Source organism: Triticum urartu, chromosome 3 (genome assembly GCF_003073215.2).
Source record: "Triticum urartu cultivar G1812 chromosome 3, Tu2.1, whole genome shotgun sequence".
Lineage (NCBI taxonomy): Eukaryota > Viridiplantae > Streptophyta > Magnoliopsida > Poales > Poaceae > Triticum > Triticum urartu.
Window position 1 is genome coordinate 388,212,709 of NC_053024.1, and position 18,692 is coordinate 388,231,400.

Here is an 18,692-nt window from a genome sequence, read left to right on the forward strand (position 1 = left end):
ATATCATCAACATTCCACCAGATCTTCCACATGTACAATTTAGAAGACTCCATGGTTGAACTTAAGCGTAATGCACAAACCTCAAAACACAAGCACTTCTCCTTTGTTCTAGAATCTTCTGTATCATAATTGATTATTTTTTTCTAAATGAATTGCCATTATTTATTTTTTACTTTATGATTTACAATGCACAACCCCATGAATCTTAACATTTTTATAAAACTAATTGATTTTGAATGAGATGAACTATAAGAACTGAACGAACATCTACATCATGCATATATGACTCAAAGCTTTACATGGTATAGTGTGTATTTATTCATAATTTGGTTTTGAAATCTCATGCGTTCATACATGTGTACCTTACTAGTTTTGAGTAGAGTAGCAAATTTCACGCGGCCCCGGGTATATCAAAATGCAGGGCCCATGCATCATTGCCTTTCGGTCGAACCTACGTCCACAATTTTTTGTACGTATTATATCTCCACTGGTCCCCGAACCCAAAATGCTGCCTCATTCCTGTAAAACCAAGCGGCCCACACATATTTAAGGTGTCGACTCAAACCTGTTTACTACGACGTGGCCCCGCACGCCATAGTACTCCTACAAACCCTACCGCCGCACTCATCATCGGTTTTCTTCAAGAGGACGAGGGAGAAGCCGATTTGTAGTGGAGGCTCTTTTAAAAAAGGATCTATAGTGGAGATCCCTACCCTAGGGTGCCCTAGGTAGCTGCCGCATGCATCATTGTTTTCTCTTTTCTTTATACTCTTGCGCCCTAGAGTGAAATGCTGGTTGCTTCGTCCGTCCAGCTTAATGCGGGAAAGGTGGGGCTTTGTGATTTGACCTCTCATCACTCATTTTCTACTACTGTGGCGCTATGACCGGGGTGCCTCCAATTACAACCGCTGCTCCGAACTGTAATTTGGTGCATCACATGTGGAACAAGACGGTGGATGAGCCACATGTCGGCCAAAGGGGTCCTGTTAAGTGTGTCGCCATTTCGTGTGCAGACTGACCCTGCTTGAGTTGCTACGGCAACACGACAGGAGCAGCCTACCACTTGGTTTTGCTCCTTGGTGAATCCCGACTATATTGATCTAAAAAGATACATGCTGAACTACTCTCTCCGTCTTGTTTTTTTTATTTTTAGGCGTCTTGGTTTATAGGGCCTGCACGTAGTTCTAGGTCATCCAATTGACTAACTAAATATGAGTTACTATGTCACAAAAAGTATATCATTGGATTCTCAAGCGGATGTAGTTGTATTTAAAAGTTGAGGGCGGGGCTTTTCCTGCGCGGTAGGCGGGGCAGTTCCGCCTAGTCGGTTCGACAGAGATGCGAGAAGACGAGGGAGTAGGCTGCTACAAACGTAGGGCTGTGTGATTTGACAGTGAGTTACTGCTGGACAGGTGGGGCCCCGTGATTTGACTTGCCATTATCATTTTAACTGCGGCGCTACAACCAGCGTGAGTCTCCCGATTCCTAACCACCTCCATACAGGTGCCTCTCCCAATGCTCCACCATGTAGTAGAGGCTGGCTCTTGCATGAGATCTCACTTCTCCACTTTTTCCTTGCCTCTCTTTCCTCCACATATGGAAACATGTCATGTAAAGTGCACTATTGTACTTACTTTTACTTGCTCCTACAGGTGCTTAAGCTTGCCACATAGGCATAAAGTCTGATGTGGCAAGTTAATCAAGAAGAAAGAGACTAGTTTGGTGACCCAAGGAAGAAACGGTGCTAAGCGCGTGTACCTAGGTGAAAAGACAATTTTGAGTCTATAGCTAATTAAATGAAGCAAACTTAGCAACACCATTTCATTGGAAGAGGTCACTCCTTGGCAAATGCAATAAATACTAGTACTCCCTGTGTCCCATAATATAAGAACGTTTTGGCACTACACTAGTGTCCAAAACGTTCTTATATTATGGGACGGAGGGAGTACGAAGAAAGAGATAGAGAGGAGTAAAAAAATACACTTATAGCCAACCTTATAGCCAACCTTGTTGTAGTATGAGTGACTAAGTGATGACTATGTATGACATGCAAACATCATATAGCCTAACGCCCCGTGTTAAATCTCCAAGGGCGCGACCGCGCGAGCGACGCGACGGTCGTGGTAGGCGCGATCATGATACGGGCTGCTAGCACCCCTTGGATCTGAGATCAAACGGTCGCATGCCAAGTTGCTGAAAATTTGCAGAATAACCCTCCATGATAGGATATTCACCCATAGGTCTAGAATCACGCCATGCAACCGTTCGATCTCAGATCCAAGGGCTCTCGGAAGCCCGTATCATGGGAGAATGGAAAGCCACTACCCTGCCATTCGCACGCTGGCAGTTCGCTCCTACTCGTCCCCGCACGTCATTTAATACTATGGTGGTTCGCTCCTAGTCGTCCCGTCAATTCACATTATGGCAGTTCCACTAATCCTAACCCTCCTCCTAAATCCATGGCGTCCCGAATCTCCACGATCGGCGGTGAGTACAAGGTTAGAACCATCACTGGCGATGAGTTCGACGTCATCTACACCCGTTGTTCCGCGACGGTGAAAGGATGCTTTTCTCGCTTCAGACACATGTTCAAAAACTCAGATGATGAGTGGGTCGCTGGGCTAGATGTTGAGTACACCACAGTCCTGGGACGAGAGAAGGATCTAAAGGACAAAGAGAGGAAGAAGCCCGCCGTGATCCAGGTTTGCGTACATAACGTTTGCTTGGTCTACCACATATGCCATGCCGACGTTGAGTGCCAAGATTTTAAGAACTTCCTCAAGGACAAAAGAGTGAAATTCATTACTGTAGGATTTAAGAACGACAGGGATGTCCTGTATCGGATAGGTCTCGTTGTAGGCCAGCCCTTCAATCTCCAGAAGGCAAGCCTGGTGTCTCCTCTCAACTTCAATGTTGACCCTGGCAGGAGCCATGGTCCATCCTTCGTACCGTAAACTAGAGAAACCTCATTACACATTTCATCGTCATGCATGGCAGCGGAATGTACTAGATATAGACCACATCCACTACGCTGCAATGGATGGCTACCTTTGTTTCAATATCTACAAGGGTTGGATGAAGAGCAACAGCCAAGTGTGCGGTTCAAGCAAAGAAGTATCGGCCTAGAGGGAGAGCGACAAGGACGAAGTCGAGGATGTGGATGAGGACTCTGAGTAAGGTGGCAGTGTCGTTGCTCATGGTGGTTCTAAACTTCTAATGCAGTGTCTACCGGATTAGTTGCATAGTTTAATTTCAGGTGTGCTTAGTTTAATATGGGGGGTGTGTTGTGCTAAGCCCCCAGCAGAACTATGTTATGTTTCTTCTCGTTACTTTAACTCTTAAGTATGTACATACTACTAGTATTTCTTTAATAGAATTTAGCACCCCAATTAAGCACGTACTAGCTTTTTTAATAGTACTATATGCATAATTTGGCGACGAACGCTCTCTATATGTACCACCTTTTTTTTAATTTCAATTTTTGCTCCATGGCACAATCCATCGATAGTACTACTATACAAAAGTATACATTTTTAAAAGGCTAGAGTGCTGTTCATGACATATATAGCCAGTTAAATTCTCAACCTAGAACGACGGGCATGCCATGTAGTAAACCGATACGGAGGAAGTATAGTAAAAATGAGGTGATTTTACCGAGCGATCGACGGGGGAGCATGGCCTGTCATGCGGTCCCATGTGTGATGATGTACCAAGGCGATGCGCGTGTCCCTCTTGAGGCAGAAGCAATACTACGTGGTTTGAGATGATGACGAACCGAAGTGTGAAATAATGGTTGCTTCGGCCGTCTGGGAAGGTGCGACATTGTGATTTAACGTCTCATTGCTCATTACTACTACTGGGCCGGTATGAGTGGGGTGCGTCCCCCTGCTGTTCTGCACTGTCATTTGGTGCTTGACATGTCGACCCGGTTGCTATATGTCCCACATGTCGGCGACAGGAAGTACAGAATTCATGAAAGGGAGCGTCGACGGAGGAGTATACTACAGAATTCATGAAAGGGAGCGACTTAGTTTAGGAAAAATCTGTTTTTACGGAGTATGTACCCACTAGGGTTTATAGGGCTCATCTAAAAAACATTCATTTTTCCGTTTGATAAGTCTCAATTCTACTATACTAGTAGTAGTACCATTACATGTTGGATTTCGAGGTGCATTAGATCACCCGACGCAAGCAGTGTCATGGAAATTTAGTGGTCATTCATGCATTCGTTCTAATTAATGCCTCGGTAAACATAACTTCTTGAGAAAAACGAGCGTACTAATTACTTGGTCAATCTACGAAATTAATTCGACCACTCACCGTCTACCTTGATTGTAGAGATTTTGAAATTGAGCCATAAACTGGAAAGGAGGGAGTAGTAACTTTTGTCTTGATTACTATTTGTGGCCTTGAATAGATGCAAAAAGTATTTTTTTTATAGTGCCCTTGTATAAGTAAATGGAGGGAGTACTAACCAAAGTACGTAGTAGGGACGAGGAGTAAATGAAGGGAGTAGTAAAATTTTCTCCTCGTGTTGCGAGCCACCGCGCGCTTGGGCGAGGGAGCGGGCGTAAAGGCGTACAGTAGTAGTAGTAGTACTCGTAAGCAAGCTTCACCTCATCCTGCGAGCCACCGCGCCCGTGGGTGGGGGAGACGGTGTACTAAGCAAGCTTCTCCTCGTTCTGCGAGTTGACGGGACACATCAAAAGTACTACAGTGTATAGAGCCTTGCCTCTAAGGTAGGCCCCACATGGTTTGCCTCTTTTTTTAATTTAACATAATGCGTCAAGTCGCAATTTGTTTGTTCACCCATGGTAGACGATCCTCCCTCCACCAAGTGGACAACCAGTACACATGCCAAATTACCACGTGGGCTGCCTTTTTCGTACAGAAATGAGCTCCACCGTGTACCCGCGCGGGTGTGGTTGGCAAAGAGATGGGAGTACGTGCGCTGTGCGTGCTCCTCTTCTCTTCGTGCACGTCCCCCACCTACGTGGGTGTGTGTGAGAGAGATACAAACCTAGACATAATGCGCCGTCCATCCCCATGACTCCGCCCAGTCCGACCACCAGTCACCACCACGCCCCACTCCTCCTCACCTTATCTCTCATCTTTCTCCCTCCATTTTTATATACAAGGGGCCACTATCAAAATTACAATTTGCATATATACAAGGCCACTAACACTAATCGATGCAATATTAATGGTGTTTGCCTCGTGGTACTAGCAAAGGAGGACATTAATTATCCCTTGCATGCATGCGGGAGTTTGTAAAAAGATGCATCTTGATGTTCCGTGCAATGCACGGGCATCTTGCTAGTCCATGAAAACAACACATGGCAAAATTCCACGGCGAACGAGGGATTTGAATCTGTTGGGAGGGGCTGTTTGGATCTTGCCCGGGGTAGCCAAAATATTGGCGACCCTTTTGTCCACCGGTGCCTTTGCCACCGATGAACGAGGAATGGCTCGGGTGCTCATGCTATCATGCATCCTCCAGCGCGCACGTTGGACACGAGCTCGCACGAGCTGTGTTTTTTTGTCCCACAACGCCGCCCGAGCCGCCCGCAGACCGACTAGCGACCCGCAAATTACGCCATCCAACCATAGCCGCACACATTATGACAACAACTCAACCAACCGGACGAAATTCACGCAAACACGTAGACAAACTGATATTTCACATAAACAACGACGAAAATCATATGAAATACCGGATTTTCATACAAACATGACGGACTTCATTACATTCAAATGAACTACGCGGTGCTAGTTCTGGACAGCACAGGTATATAATACGTGGCCTAAAAGGTCGCCCGCCGATCGATTTGTGTTCCTCATGTCCGACAACACGATCACTGGACTGCCGGGAGCCCTGGAGGTATATGCTTTAGCGCAAAGGCGGCTCGCTTCCCCACTGCCCAAATGATATCATTGGCTGGTGCCGAAGATGATGGTGGCCGGCACCAGTTCGAGTTCATCACCAGCCACTACTTCGCCATGGCCGGCACCGGCTCGAGTTCATCCTAACATTCCCCTCTTCCGTGGAGCCCATGCGGGGTCGACGAAGGTCCTCGCAACAAAAGGATCCGGCAAGACACCTGCTATGTATGTTGGCGTCGCCTCTGCGGTGGCCTTCATGGGACCCAAGCGGCGGCGGCCTCCCGTGTTCTACTTCTCCTCGATGATGGCAGCAGACGCGGAGGCGCTGGCCACCGACTCATCGCTCTCCGCACTGCCAGCTTCTGTCACTGCTTGCATGGCGCGGCCGCCGGCATGGGAGTCTCGGCCACAGAAACGGGAGACACGATACGAGGCGGCGGCGTGGACGGCAGCAACGACGCCCGTGCGCCGCTCCTCGTCGAGCTGACCTGGAGCGGTGAGTTGCTGAACCGTGCACCGGCTTGGGGTGGTAACTGGCTCCGTCGGGTGAGGGGAGGGAGGTGGATCAGCGAGCTTCATAGCTCATATCCGGCAGGCTACCCAGCTGGCTTGGATGCAGAATAACTACTCTTCGTAAGCCATTGTAAGAGTGGACAAAATGGTGGAGGAGATAGGGGAGCGGCGGAGGTGTGTGATTCTTGGCCGGCGTTTGGCCTCGTTTAAATAGGAGATTAAATAGACGGCGGACGGGAGGAGCTCGGCCGGCGTTGCATTTAACGCCGGCCCGGTCATGAACGGACATGTGTCCAAAGTGGGTTTCTCGGCTTCCACACAGGCGAGTTTCATGGAGGTGTTTGAATGTACCATGGAGGCGTGTTCAGCCGGTCGTGCCGCGAGTGGCGCCCTCGACTCTGACCTAGGACACTGCGCCGTTCTTCCACTGACGTGTGGGTTCTTTGGTTGCATGGCCTGCATGTCAGTGACCAAACGCAGGCAGCGCACAGCAGAGGAACCTTTAGTGGGCCAGGGCGGTCAGAAGCGGGCATTTCATAAACCGATGATTGTTCATTGAGTGTGACGTCATATTTTTCATGTAGATAAGCCTACTATGTTGATAGCCCGTTCGATACATTGTGTTTCATAAAGACCGCTGCAAACATCAATGTTCTGCTTATCACAGATAAGATTGATTAATACCCGTAACAATCCATGTCCTTAACAAAGGGTGCATGCACGTATAAGTTGAGCGTGTGTCTTGCGTCGTGTGCTGTGTGCATGCAGGCGTGCGAGTGTTGCATGCGTGCAAGGGCACGTTTCAGTGTTGCATGCATGGGTGCGTACGTGCGTGTGTTCGTGAGTGCATGTGTACGTGTCAGTATTGCATGCCAGCATGCGTGCATGTGTACGTGTCAATGTTGCACGCCTACATGCGTGCGTGTCTTGCGCGCGTGCATGTGTACGTGCGGGGTGAGGCTACACGTCAGTCGACCGACTTTTTCATCTCTGGTCATTAGATTTTCCAGCCGTTGGATACGAAATCAAGGGCCTCCAGTTTATCATCAAACTCCACCCCCTTGAGCCGCCAGCCACCACCGGCCGAACTGCCAGCCCCCGCCGCCCGCGGCCGGCCCGCCCTCCCCGAAACCACTCCCCACCACCGGTCCGCTGCCGCACCGGCCCCCCCCCCCTCCCCCCCCCCCCCCCCCGCCGAGCTTTTTCTCTGGGGATACCCACCCCACTTCCCAATGAACGCCCCCCAACCGCCGGTGACTGCCAACCAGAGGTCTCACGACTTCGAATACCTACCGACCACTAATTTATTACCATTTCTGTCCTTCATATACGCGCTGATGGGTGGGCCCTATGGTAATGTGCGCTACTGAATGTGGACCGTTTGACTGGTCAATTGATCGTGTTATCAGCAAATTACGGAGCTGTATGGTGAGACAGTGACCGTATGATCACCCTAAAATGTACTCCTATTTTATTAACATAGTACATACTCAAACTACCATTTCTTTCTTTCATATACGGGCTGACAGGTGGGCCCCACGGTTACGTGCCCCGATGGTGCAACACTAGTTGCGCCGCGTGGAACGTTTGACTGGTCAATTGATTGTGTCATCAAAAAAATACGGATTTGTACGGGTGAGCCAGTGATCGTATAATCATGATATGTATTTGTTTAACATGGTACAGACGCAAGGGCTCATATATACGCGCAAGCACTCACCGCTATAAAAGCACACACGCGAACCCTACCCCTATGAGCACCTTTGAGAGAGTGGGCCAGCATATATGATCTTGAGATTTTACGAAGTCACCATAGGTGCCTCATAGTCGAGTGGAACGTCTCCTCCCACTGAACGTACATCACCGAAAAATACTGAAATTAACACAAGATAAATGCGAGCACCGGGACTTTAACCTTGGTGGGCTCAAGAAACCACTGTCCTCTAACCATCCAACCACATGTTGGTTAGCACGAAAAAATGTATGTGGTGACCGTGATGAGCTTATTCTGAAGTCCAGTGACCATATCGTGCTTTTGCTTCAAATACAATGACCATAAGTGTCGTCAACAAAATACGGAGCACGCACCAAATGCAAAGTCTGTCAGTGTCATCAACAAAATATGGAGACATATCGTGAGCTAGATACCGTTGTACTATTGTATATGCTTATTTTCTTAGTGGCCGATTGCGTGTGTGGTGTGGTGGGCACATCATTTCTAGTTGTGGTGGGTCAACATGAAGACTCATGGGTCGGTTCCATCCTGTGCCACATATAGGTTGGACCGAGATGTGTTATACGAAGACCCATGTGGAGGACTCGGCATACAACACGAAGCTACCAGAGTCGCGGAAGACTCTATCCCCACTGGTGATAAGCCGACTATATATGATTTGTAACCCTAGGCCCTTAGTATGTTATACAAGCTTGGGGGCTAGTTCGTCGATAGTATACACACACGCACAATGTCTGGTATTCACGTGTACTTTGTACACACCCCTATCACTAATATACAGTAGCAGGAGTAGGCTCTTTCTTCAACTGCAAGGGTCCGATCTGAACTAGGGTAAAACTTTGCCTCGTATTACCATCCAGCCTAACAGCCAGGGATATCCTACCGAATGATACGATGAAATCATATCTGCCAACTACTAAGAGAGAGGTGTGTCGGGGGGGAGGGGGGCAATGTGTGCAAGGGAGGCCTAAAGATAATGTGCGTGCGGGAGACACGTAGGCACATATATGTGCGTATAGAGGGCTAGTAGAGACCGTGCATGTGTATATATGCATGTGAGAGAAATAGTGTTTTCCAACTGAGATTGGTGAAAAGAGTGGTACATAGTAGTCAGAAAGAGAGAGAGAGAAACAGAGGGAGCATGTGCGTGAGACACCCCGACACCCTGAGAGAGATTGTGAGCATGTGTGAAAGAGAAATGCCGATGCATATAAAGTGTGTGCACTTATGCGTTAGATAGAGAGATATATAACGCGTTTGTGAGAACGGGGTGAGGCATAGTGCATCTACGTGTAAAAGGCGGTTCTACACATTAAATTAAAATATAAATGGCATTATTATTTTTGGATGAGATCATGAATTTTGCAAATTGCGTATGGACGAAAATCGGTCTATCAGATACCCATACTCTATTGAATTCTAGCATGTGCTTGTGTTTATTTCATATTATCGATCCATAGAGTGAGAGCGGTTTGAAATACAGGCAATGGATGCTTTTGCAATTCATATATAAACATTAATTAGTGCACTCCATGTTGTTAGTGTGAAGCACTTTATACATTTGTCACTTGCATGGATACATTCCAAATTGCTAGCTATGAAATAGAATACATGTCGAATTCAACGTAAAGGGGGTTTCGAAGATTCGAATTCATAGGAAGTGCATTCATCTATTTGAACCCGAGATAATGGCATTTGTAAATCAGATGTAAAAGGGGGCATCAATCTTTGTTGTGAGTTTGAACATGCTATATATATTCATACACACATCTAACTTTTTTTTTGCAACCAAGGAGATTATATCTGGAACCATGCATGAACTGAGGTAAGTTGCATATTTTTTAATATATACTCGTGTACAATGTATATTCAAATGTACCCCCTCCATTCCAAAATAATCATAGCTTTAGGATTTTCAAGAGTAAAGATTTGTGAAGTTTGATAAATCCTGAAATTTCAATTCAAGAGAACCGAAAACGTTAATGGTTCTGCTCCCAAATATTGAACGAAGCGCCAAATAGGCCTCTGGTCACCCGAAACCGCGTGAGACTAATGTTTTGGTGGTAGGAAATTACTGTCCTGACTCTGGCCCGTGTAGCCTATCGGCCCGATGTCCAAAGGTCTAAATCGGGGTAGGTTTGTAACTTCACCAAGACACCAGTCTCAACCGCCTCCAAGAAGCATTCATACGCCGTGGGCGCCTATCCATGTGCACGGCTGAAATCTATCCCGCCCACATTTGGGACACCTCACATGAATGTCCTACCCCCAACCCGCGATATGTCCGAAATTTTAGATGGGGGCAAAGTTTGTAACTTTCCCCAAATTTCAAACAAGCGCGTCTCAAACCGAAACATTGTTCCCCCTTAGTTCCCCGCATCCCTCCGTTTCCCCATTCATACTCCATGGGTGCGAAAACGCCCTCTCCACCAGCCGCAAAACCCCAGCCTCCTCCGTCCTCCACCCCATAGCGGCCAATCCACCGCCGCCCTCCTCCATCACGCCGGAGCCGGTACCCCGACGTCGTCGTCCAACGCAACCGCAACCGCAACGCCCTCAAGGACTTAGCGGCTGAGGGCGAGGCAGAGCTGCCTCCACGACACCGATGCCGACGTGCGTCGTACCAGAACCACTCCTACCACGCCGTCCTGCGCCTCACTGCTGTGGCTCCACTGTCGCAACTGTCCACCACACCGGAGCTGTTCCCGCTACGCTGTCGTTCGCCACCTCAGATCTGCTTCCCCGCCGCCGACAGACGGCCACCGCACCACACTCAACAACTTGGCCATGGGTTCGTCCAAGGCTGCACCGTCCTCCACAACTTCTGGTTTCCGGCGAACAACAAGAAGATCGTCGGAAAAATAGAAGGAGGACACAGCACTGCCAGCAGAAAGAGGTACTCCTCTTCCCTTATTCGTGCAAATCTTATGTCTCCGCTCACACCGTATTCATCCCACGAAAGAAACGAGTTGAGTGCTTATTACTGCATCTTCTTCGTGATACTAAATGCACAAGGTTTCCTCCCTTTTAATATTTCACCATTGCTAGAGGTCAGTTGCCCGCCTGGATTTCAATTCAGGGTCACTTGAACCGCAGTTAAAAGAAGCAGCACCCGCTTAGGCGCGCGGAGCACCTAGTCCACCAGTTCCCCGGGGAAGCGGTGCATCGGTGTCTATCATAGGGGTGTGGGGCACAGGAGCTGCTTGCGCCCAATCTGGAGGTCGGCGGGGCTTGAATGGATGGCCGGGGGCGGTGCCAAGCACGGCGGTGCGGTGAGGTCGAGGGGAGGGCGCGGGCAGGGGAGGAATACTAGGCCGTGGTCGCTGGCGTTTCGAGGAAGATCGTCAACACTGACTGGCTGGAGGTAGATGAAGGCGATCTGCCCGTTCTTTGTACATTGAACGGTGCAAAAAAATGGACTGGCCTATTTACTTTCAGTCAACTGTTATTTTCATAGAATCATGTAGTAATTTAGTGTGCCATGCATGTTGTAGACCTATCATATGTCTCCCGTCATTTATTTCTCACCGACCTGCTATCTGCTACCTTTACACTGTACTAATTGTGCACACACTTCACGCATACTCACACTATTGTTTTTCTATGCATGGGTATTTCAGACTCTGACACAGTGTTGATGAATGCAGAAAAGAAAAGACAGAAGCCGCTCCAGTGTAATTCGAAGATAACCACTAAGCGTTTCAGCGCTCTAATGGGTGCAGTGTTAGCAGTTGGAGACAATAAACGTAGCTCTGCAGTTGATGATATCAATTGCCACACACAACCATCCCAGGTGCTTGCTTTAACTTCGCGCTGTCAAATGTGGTTGCATGTTGCATATGGTGTTTAGCTTGTATTGCTTCCAATTTGGTTAAATTGCATCTACTTACTTTACACATTATACCTTTGATAATGACATGCTTTCCTGTTTTTGATACATACTACATATGTCTACTAACCATGTTCGTACATCAAACTAATGCTCTTTTGTATCCCTCGTCAATCACTTATGATGAGGCAGTCACCCGAGTGGGTTACTGTGAGATGCCCTACTCGTTTAAAGAGTGAAGTGTCATCCTCCCCACATGATTCTCAAGAAACAGCAAGGCTAAATGAAGATAGTCAACGTAGCTCTCTAGTTGATCACCGCAATTCCCCCACACCACCATAGCAGGTGCTTGCTCTTAATTGGCAGTGTGATATGTGGTTGCATGTTGCATATGGTGCCTACCTTGTAATGCTTCTAATTAGGGTAAATTGCTTCTTAGTTAACACATTATACTTGTGAATATGACATGCCTTCCTGTTTTGTGTACATACTACGTCTTTCTATTAACCATGTTCTTACATCAAACTACTTTTCTTGTGTATCCCTTGTCAATGCTCCTAATTTGTTAAATTGCATCTCCTTAGCTTACACATTATACATGTGAATATGACACGCCTTCCTGTTTTTGGTACATACTACATCTGCTTATAACACCATGTTCTTACATCAAACTACTGTTCTTGTGTATCCTGCGTCTATCGCTTATGATGAGACAGTCATGCGTGTGGGTTAATATGAGACGCAATACTCTTATAAAGAATGCAATTTCATCCTCTCCACATGATTCTCAAGAAACATCAAGCCTAAATGAAGATATTGAACGTAGCTCTGTACCTGAAGACCGCACTTCCCCTACACCACCATCAGAGGTGCTTGCTCTAACATCGCATAGTGATATGTGGTTGCATGTTGCATACGGTGTCTAGGTTGTAATGCTTCTAATTACGGTAAATTGCATCTGCTTAGTTTACACACTATACCTGTGAATATGACATGCATTCCTATTTTTGGTACACACTACATCTATGTGTTAACCTTGTTCTTACATGAAACTACCTCTCTTCTGTATCCTGCATCAATCACTTACGATGAGTCACCTTTATTCGTTGCCTATTGCATATTATTTCCAGCATGTTGCCATGTATTGCTTCTAATTTGGTCAAATACATTTGTTAGGGCACCCATTTAATTTGGCAGAGTGATATTGGTTTCATCTTTCATATGGTTTCTAGCTTGCATCGATTCTAACAAGTTCAAGCACCTTGTTCTTAGTTTACACTTTATACATCATACATATCAATATGTCACACCATCTTGTTTTTCATACATATTCCATCCTCCTATCATGCAGCTGCCTTACATGAAAGTAGTGTTCGTCGGTATCATGCATCAATGAGTTCTGAAGAGCAAATTTTATTCCTTTTTCTTGTGGGTTTGACTTGACTAGGCAAAATCAAGAAAGAGGAAGGAAAAGAGTAAGGAAGGCGATGATGGTGGTCCTCTGCAGCAACGTAAACGGATCATCTGTACTGATTCTCCTTATACTGATAGTGCATTACAAGGTCCAAGTCTCCGCTCCCCTACTCCACCATCCAAGGTGCTTTCTCTAACTTGGCAGTGTGATATCTGGTTGCATGTTGCATATGGTGTCTAGCTCGTATTGCTCCTAATTAGTGTAAACTGCATCTGCTTAGCTTACACATGATACATGTGAATATGACACGCTTTCCTGTTTTTGGTACATACTATATCTGTCTATCACACCATGTTCTTACATGAACCTACTCTTCTTGTGTATCCTGCATCACTCACTTATGATGGGACACCTTTAAGTTGGTAGTGTGATATTGGTTTGCGTCTTGAATATGATTTCTAGCATGTATTGCTTCTAGTTTAATGAACGCCACCTATGACGAGACAGTTTTAACTTGGCAGAGTGATATTGATTGCACCTTCCATATGGTGTCTTGCAGTGTTTCTAATTTGTTGAAGTGCCTTCTGCTTAGTTACCACATCATAGGTGTGAATATGTCAAGCCATCCATTTTTCGTACATATTCCATCCTCGTATCATGACTTTTCCTTTCATCAGAGTAGTATTCGTCAGTATCATGCATGAATGAGTTCTGAAGAGCGAATGATATTCCTTTTTCTTGTCGGTATGACCTCACAATGCAAAATCAATAAAGCTGAAGGAAATTGGCAAGGCATTGGATGATGGTGGTCCTTCCGAGCAACTGAAATGGAGGTTCCCTATAGATTCTACTCTGCCATCCTCCCAAGAAGATTCGCAAGACAACGCAAGGCTAGACAGTCAACGTAGCTGTGTAGATGATGAGCATATCCCGCATCAGTCACTTATGATAAGGCACCTTTAAGTCGCCACTGTGATATTGGTTGTGTCTTGCATATGATTTCTAGCATGTACTGCTTCTAATTTGTTGAAACGCCATACAGTTTGAACTTGGCAGAGTGATATTGGTTGCATCTTTCATATGGTGTCTAGCTTGCAGTGCTTCTAATTTTTTGAAATGCCTTCTGCTTAGTTACCACATCATAGGTGTGAATATGTCACACCATCCTGTTTTTCATACATATTTCATCCTCGCATCACGTGTTTGCCTTTCATCCGAGTAGTGGTCGTCAGTATCATGCATGAATGAGTTCTGAAGAGCGAATTTTATTCCTTTTTCTTATCGGTTTGACTTCACAATGCAAAATCATTACAGCTGAAGGAAATTAGTCCGGCAGTGGATGATGGTGGTCCTTCGGAGCAACTCAAATAGGAGGTCTCTACAGATTCTACTCCGCCATCCTCCCAACAAGATTCACAAGATAACACAAGGCTGGACAGTCAACGTAGCTGTGTAGATGATGAGCACATCTCCCCTACTCCACCATCACAGGTGCTTGCTCTAACTTGACACTATTATATGTGGTTGAATGTTGCGTATGATGTCTAGCTTGTATTGCTTCTAACTTGAATTGCATCTGCTTACTTTACACATAATGCCTGTGAATATGACATGTGTTCCTGTTGCTAGAACATACGTGTACATGATGAGCACATCTCCCCTACTCCACCATCACAGGTGCTTGCTCTTACTTGGAACTGTTATACGTGGTTGTGTTTTCCATATGATGTCTAGTTTGTATTGCTTCTGATTATGTTGAATTGCATCTGCGTAGCTTGCAACTTATACCTGCAATGATCACTTACCCATAAGACACATTTAACTTGGGACTGTGATGTAGGTTGCATCTTGCATTGTCTTCTAGCTTGTACTGCTTCTAATTTCTTGAAATGGCACTTATGACAAGACACTTTTTACCTAATAGAGTGATATTAGTTTCATGTTCATATGGCGCCTAGCTTTCATTTCTTCTAATTTTGTTGAAATGCCTTCCACTTACTGTTTTTTCATACATATTTCATCCTCCTATCATACGTGTGAATATGAAACATTGTCCTTTTTTGTATATATTCCATCCTCCTATCCTATGCTTGCCTTACATCAAAGTAGTGTTCGTATGTATCATGCATCAACCAGTTATGCAGAGCTAATTTTATTCATCTTCTTGTGGTTTTGACTTCATAAGGAAATATCAGAAAATAGGAAGGAAAAGAGTAAGTTAGGGGATGTTGGTGGTCCTCCGCACCGACGCAAACAGAGACTCTCTAGATTTGCCACTGCTACTGCTAATGAAGTTGAAGTCCCAAGTCTACATGATGAGTTCATCTCCCGTACTCCACCATCGCAGGTGCTTGCTCTAAGTTGACAGTACGTTGCATATGTTGTCTAGCCTGTATTTCTTATATTTTGATTAAATTACACCTGCTCAGTTTATACGTTATACATGTGCATATGACATGGCTTTGTGTGTCTAGAATACACTGCATCTATCTATCATACCATGTTCTTACATCAAAGTACTGCTGTTGTGTATCCCGCATCAGTCACTCATGATTGGATGCTTTTAACATGGAAGTTTGATAGTGGTTGCATCTTGCATTGATTTCTATGTTGTACTGCTTCTAATTTTTCGAATTGCCACTTATGACAAGACACTTTTAACTTGGCAAAGTAATATTGGTTGCATCTTTCATATGGTGTCTAGCTTGCATTACTTCTATTTTCTTGAAAAGCCTTCTGCTTAGTTTGCACATCATAGCTATGAATATGTCATGCCGTCCTGTTTTTCGTACATATTCCATCCTCATACGGTTGTCTTACATCAAAGTATTGCTTGTCTGTATCATGCATCAATGAGTTCTGAAGAGTGATTTTATTCTTCTGTGTTGTGGGTACAGCTTGACATGGCAAAGTCAAAAAAGAGCAAGGAAAATAATATAGTAGGGAGTGCTGTTACTCGTCTGGTGAAACGGAAAAGGTTCTGCCGTTGAGATTCTACTGGTACTTATAGTGCAGTAGAAGGTCCAAGTCCACCGGCTAAATCTACAAACACAGTGTCACCTGCTCCACCAGCTACAGCATCCGCTTCAACTGTACCAACATCTCAACCAGTTACTCATTCGTTTGCTCCGGAACTGGCCAGTTCCCAAGCTGCCTTCACACCTAACACTACTTCCGAAGCACTGCTGACACAACAGGACTTGGCAAGATCAGATGAACCTCATGAGCATCAACACCAAGACGGTACCTGACCGAGTCAAGTTGCAGTTGCATGCTCCTTTATATGCTCCATATTCATTGTTGAACTAGCACCACGGCGCAAGCAGAAACAAACATCAGGGATAATGCTTGACAGATTAACAAAATCTAAAGGAGGAAGAATGGAGATCCATTTTGAGGCAGGTTTAAAAAGGCCACATGATCCTACAAAGTCAGCCAAGTTAGTATCAGAGGCAGCCGTTGCCGTTAGGTGTCATGCACGTATCCTCCCAACGTGGATCCAGCACAGGAATGAGAAAGACAATACCAAGTTTAACACCTTCCTTGACCATTTATCCGTAAGTAATGTTATTCATCGCAATTAGTAATATTGTTTTGCTCTGTCCCATACTTTCTAGCTTCCTCCTAATAAGACTCACAGTCTTTTTTCAACAAATGAGGTTCAAGTTGGATCCGAAAGATGATGCAACTAAACAAGCATGCACTCATGTTTTTCAGTCTACTCTGCGATAGTATCGGTACCACCTTAGAAAATCTCACTTTGAAGGCAAGGCTAACAATGAAATCGCCCAAACATCTCCAGTGGAATATATTACAAATGAAGACTGGACAACCCTCGTTAAACACTGGTCTGATCCAAAGTATCAGGTAGGCTATATGTATTTGATCAGACCACATATTGAACTTGTATTTATGTATGTGCCTTACAAGTGTATCTTCTTCTAGGCTAACTGTTTGAAGAACAAAACCAACCATTCTAAAGTGAAATTCCAACAGACAACAGGATCTTGTAGCTATAATGCACACTGCGAGGCTCTTGTAAATAGCTGCTACTTCCTTCTTTTTTTGTGCCATATTATCGTATCTATATTGACTTGTTCCAAATACAGAGTAAAGCCCGTGCGGACCAAAAAGAACCTGAACCGAATGCAGTGCAAATCTTCACGGATTGCCACACCAGCAAGATGAAGGGCATGAGCACACCAGTTCAAGCGGCTGTTGTAAGTCCTTACTCCTCCTGCCTTCAACTGATTGGTACTGTGATGTGTTCATTTAACTACTTGGTTTGCAGCCAATGTCAGTTACTCTGTTCACTTTTATTCACAGTTGTCTTAACGTATGATTTCACCTTACATGGTTTAAAAGAGATGAAGGATATTCTTTTGGTCTTGATCTCTAATCTAGTTGTTATGTTCATGTGCGCACATAAAGATAAAATAGCATGTTTGTTTTATATCTGTTTGCCCATGATATGAATGATGTCATACTATGTTCATCCTACTTTAAACCATGTCTCTTTATCCTTAGATGTCAACAAATGTGAGGAAATAGACAATACAGTAGGCATGCTACATGGACATATGTTCCGAAAGTGATTTTATTATGTAGTTGGCACTACAATACATGCTAATGTATTACAGTAGTTCACCAAAATAAGTTATGTATAAACGTTTAACCTACTTTGTTTGTTTTTGTCTCATTAGTAACTTATCTGGTACACTAATCTACAAGTTCAAACTTTCAGGAAGCTATGGAACAAATGATTGAACAGCCACAACCACCTGAAGGTGACGAGGCTACTACAGGCACAATGTCACCTCTTGCTACAGTGCGTCAGTATCTCTCCACTAACAGTGCAAAAAGCACCTTCCTGTGTAATTCTGGGTTGGTTGTCAAGGTAACCTCGTCCAAATTGCCTACTGAACAAAATCTTCCTGCTAGACAGAGTGATATATCTGTGCTCTAGACACAAGTCCAATCCCTAATGGACGTTGTTTCGTAAACAAGAATAGTGGTTGAGAAATGTCGTCAAGATATGAATGGTTTTGAAACCAGACTATCAGACATTCGCTTCAAGAGCAATGGCGGAAAAGGGTGGAGATCGTGCTGCTCCATCAGATTCTACAGCCTGAAACATTAGCACTCAGGTCAAATGATCTGTGCTTCTATACATTTGATGGTGCTTTTATCTGGAAGGACTGTAAACTTTATGCCAACATGCCTTTTGTTGTATGGTTGGAATTTATTTTTTTGTGATATAACATTTATGATGCTGCCTCAGGCTGCAGTAATTACGACACTATTTTTGTATAGTGTAG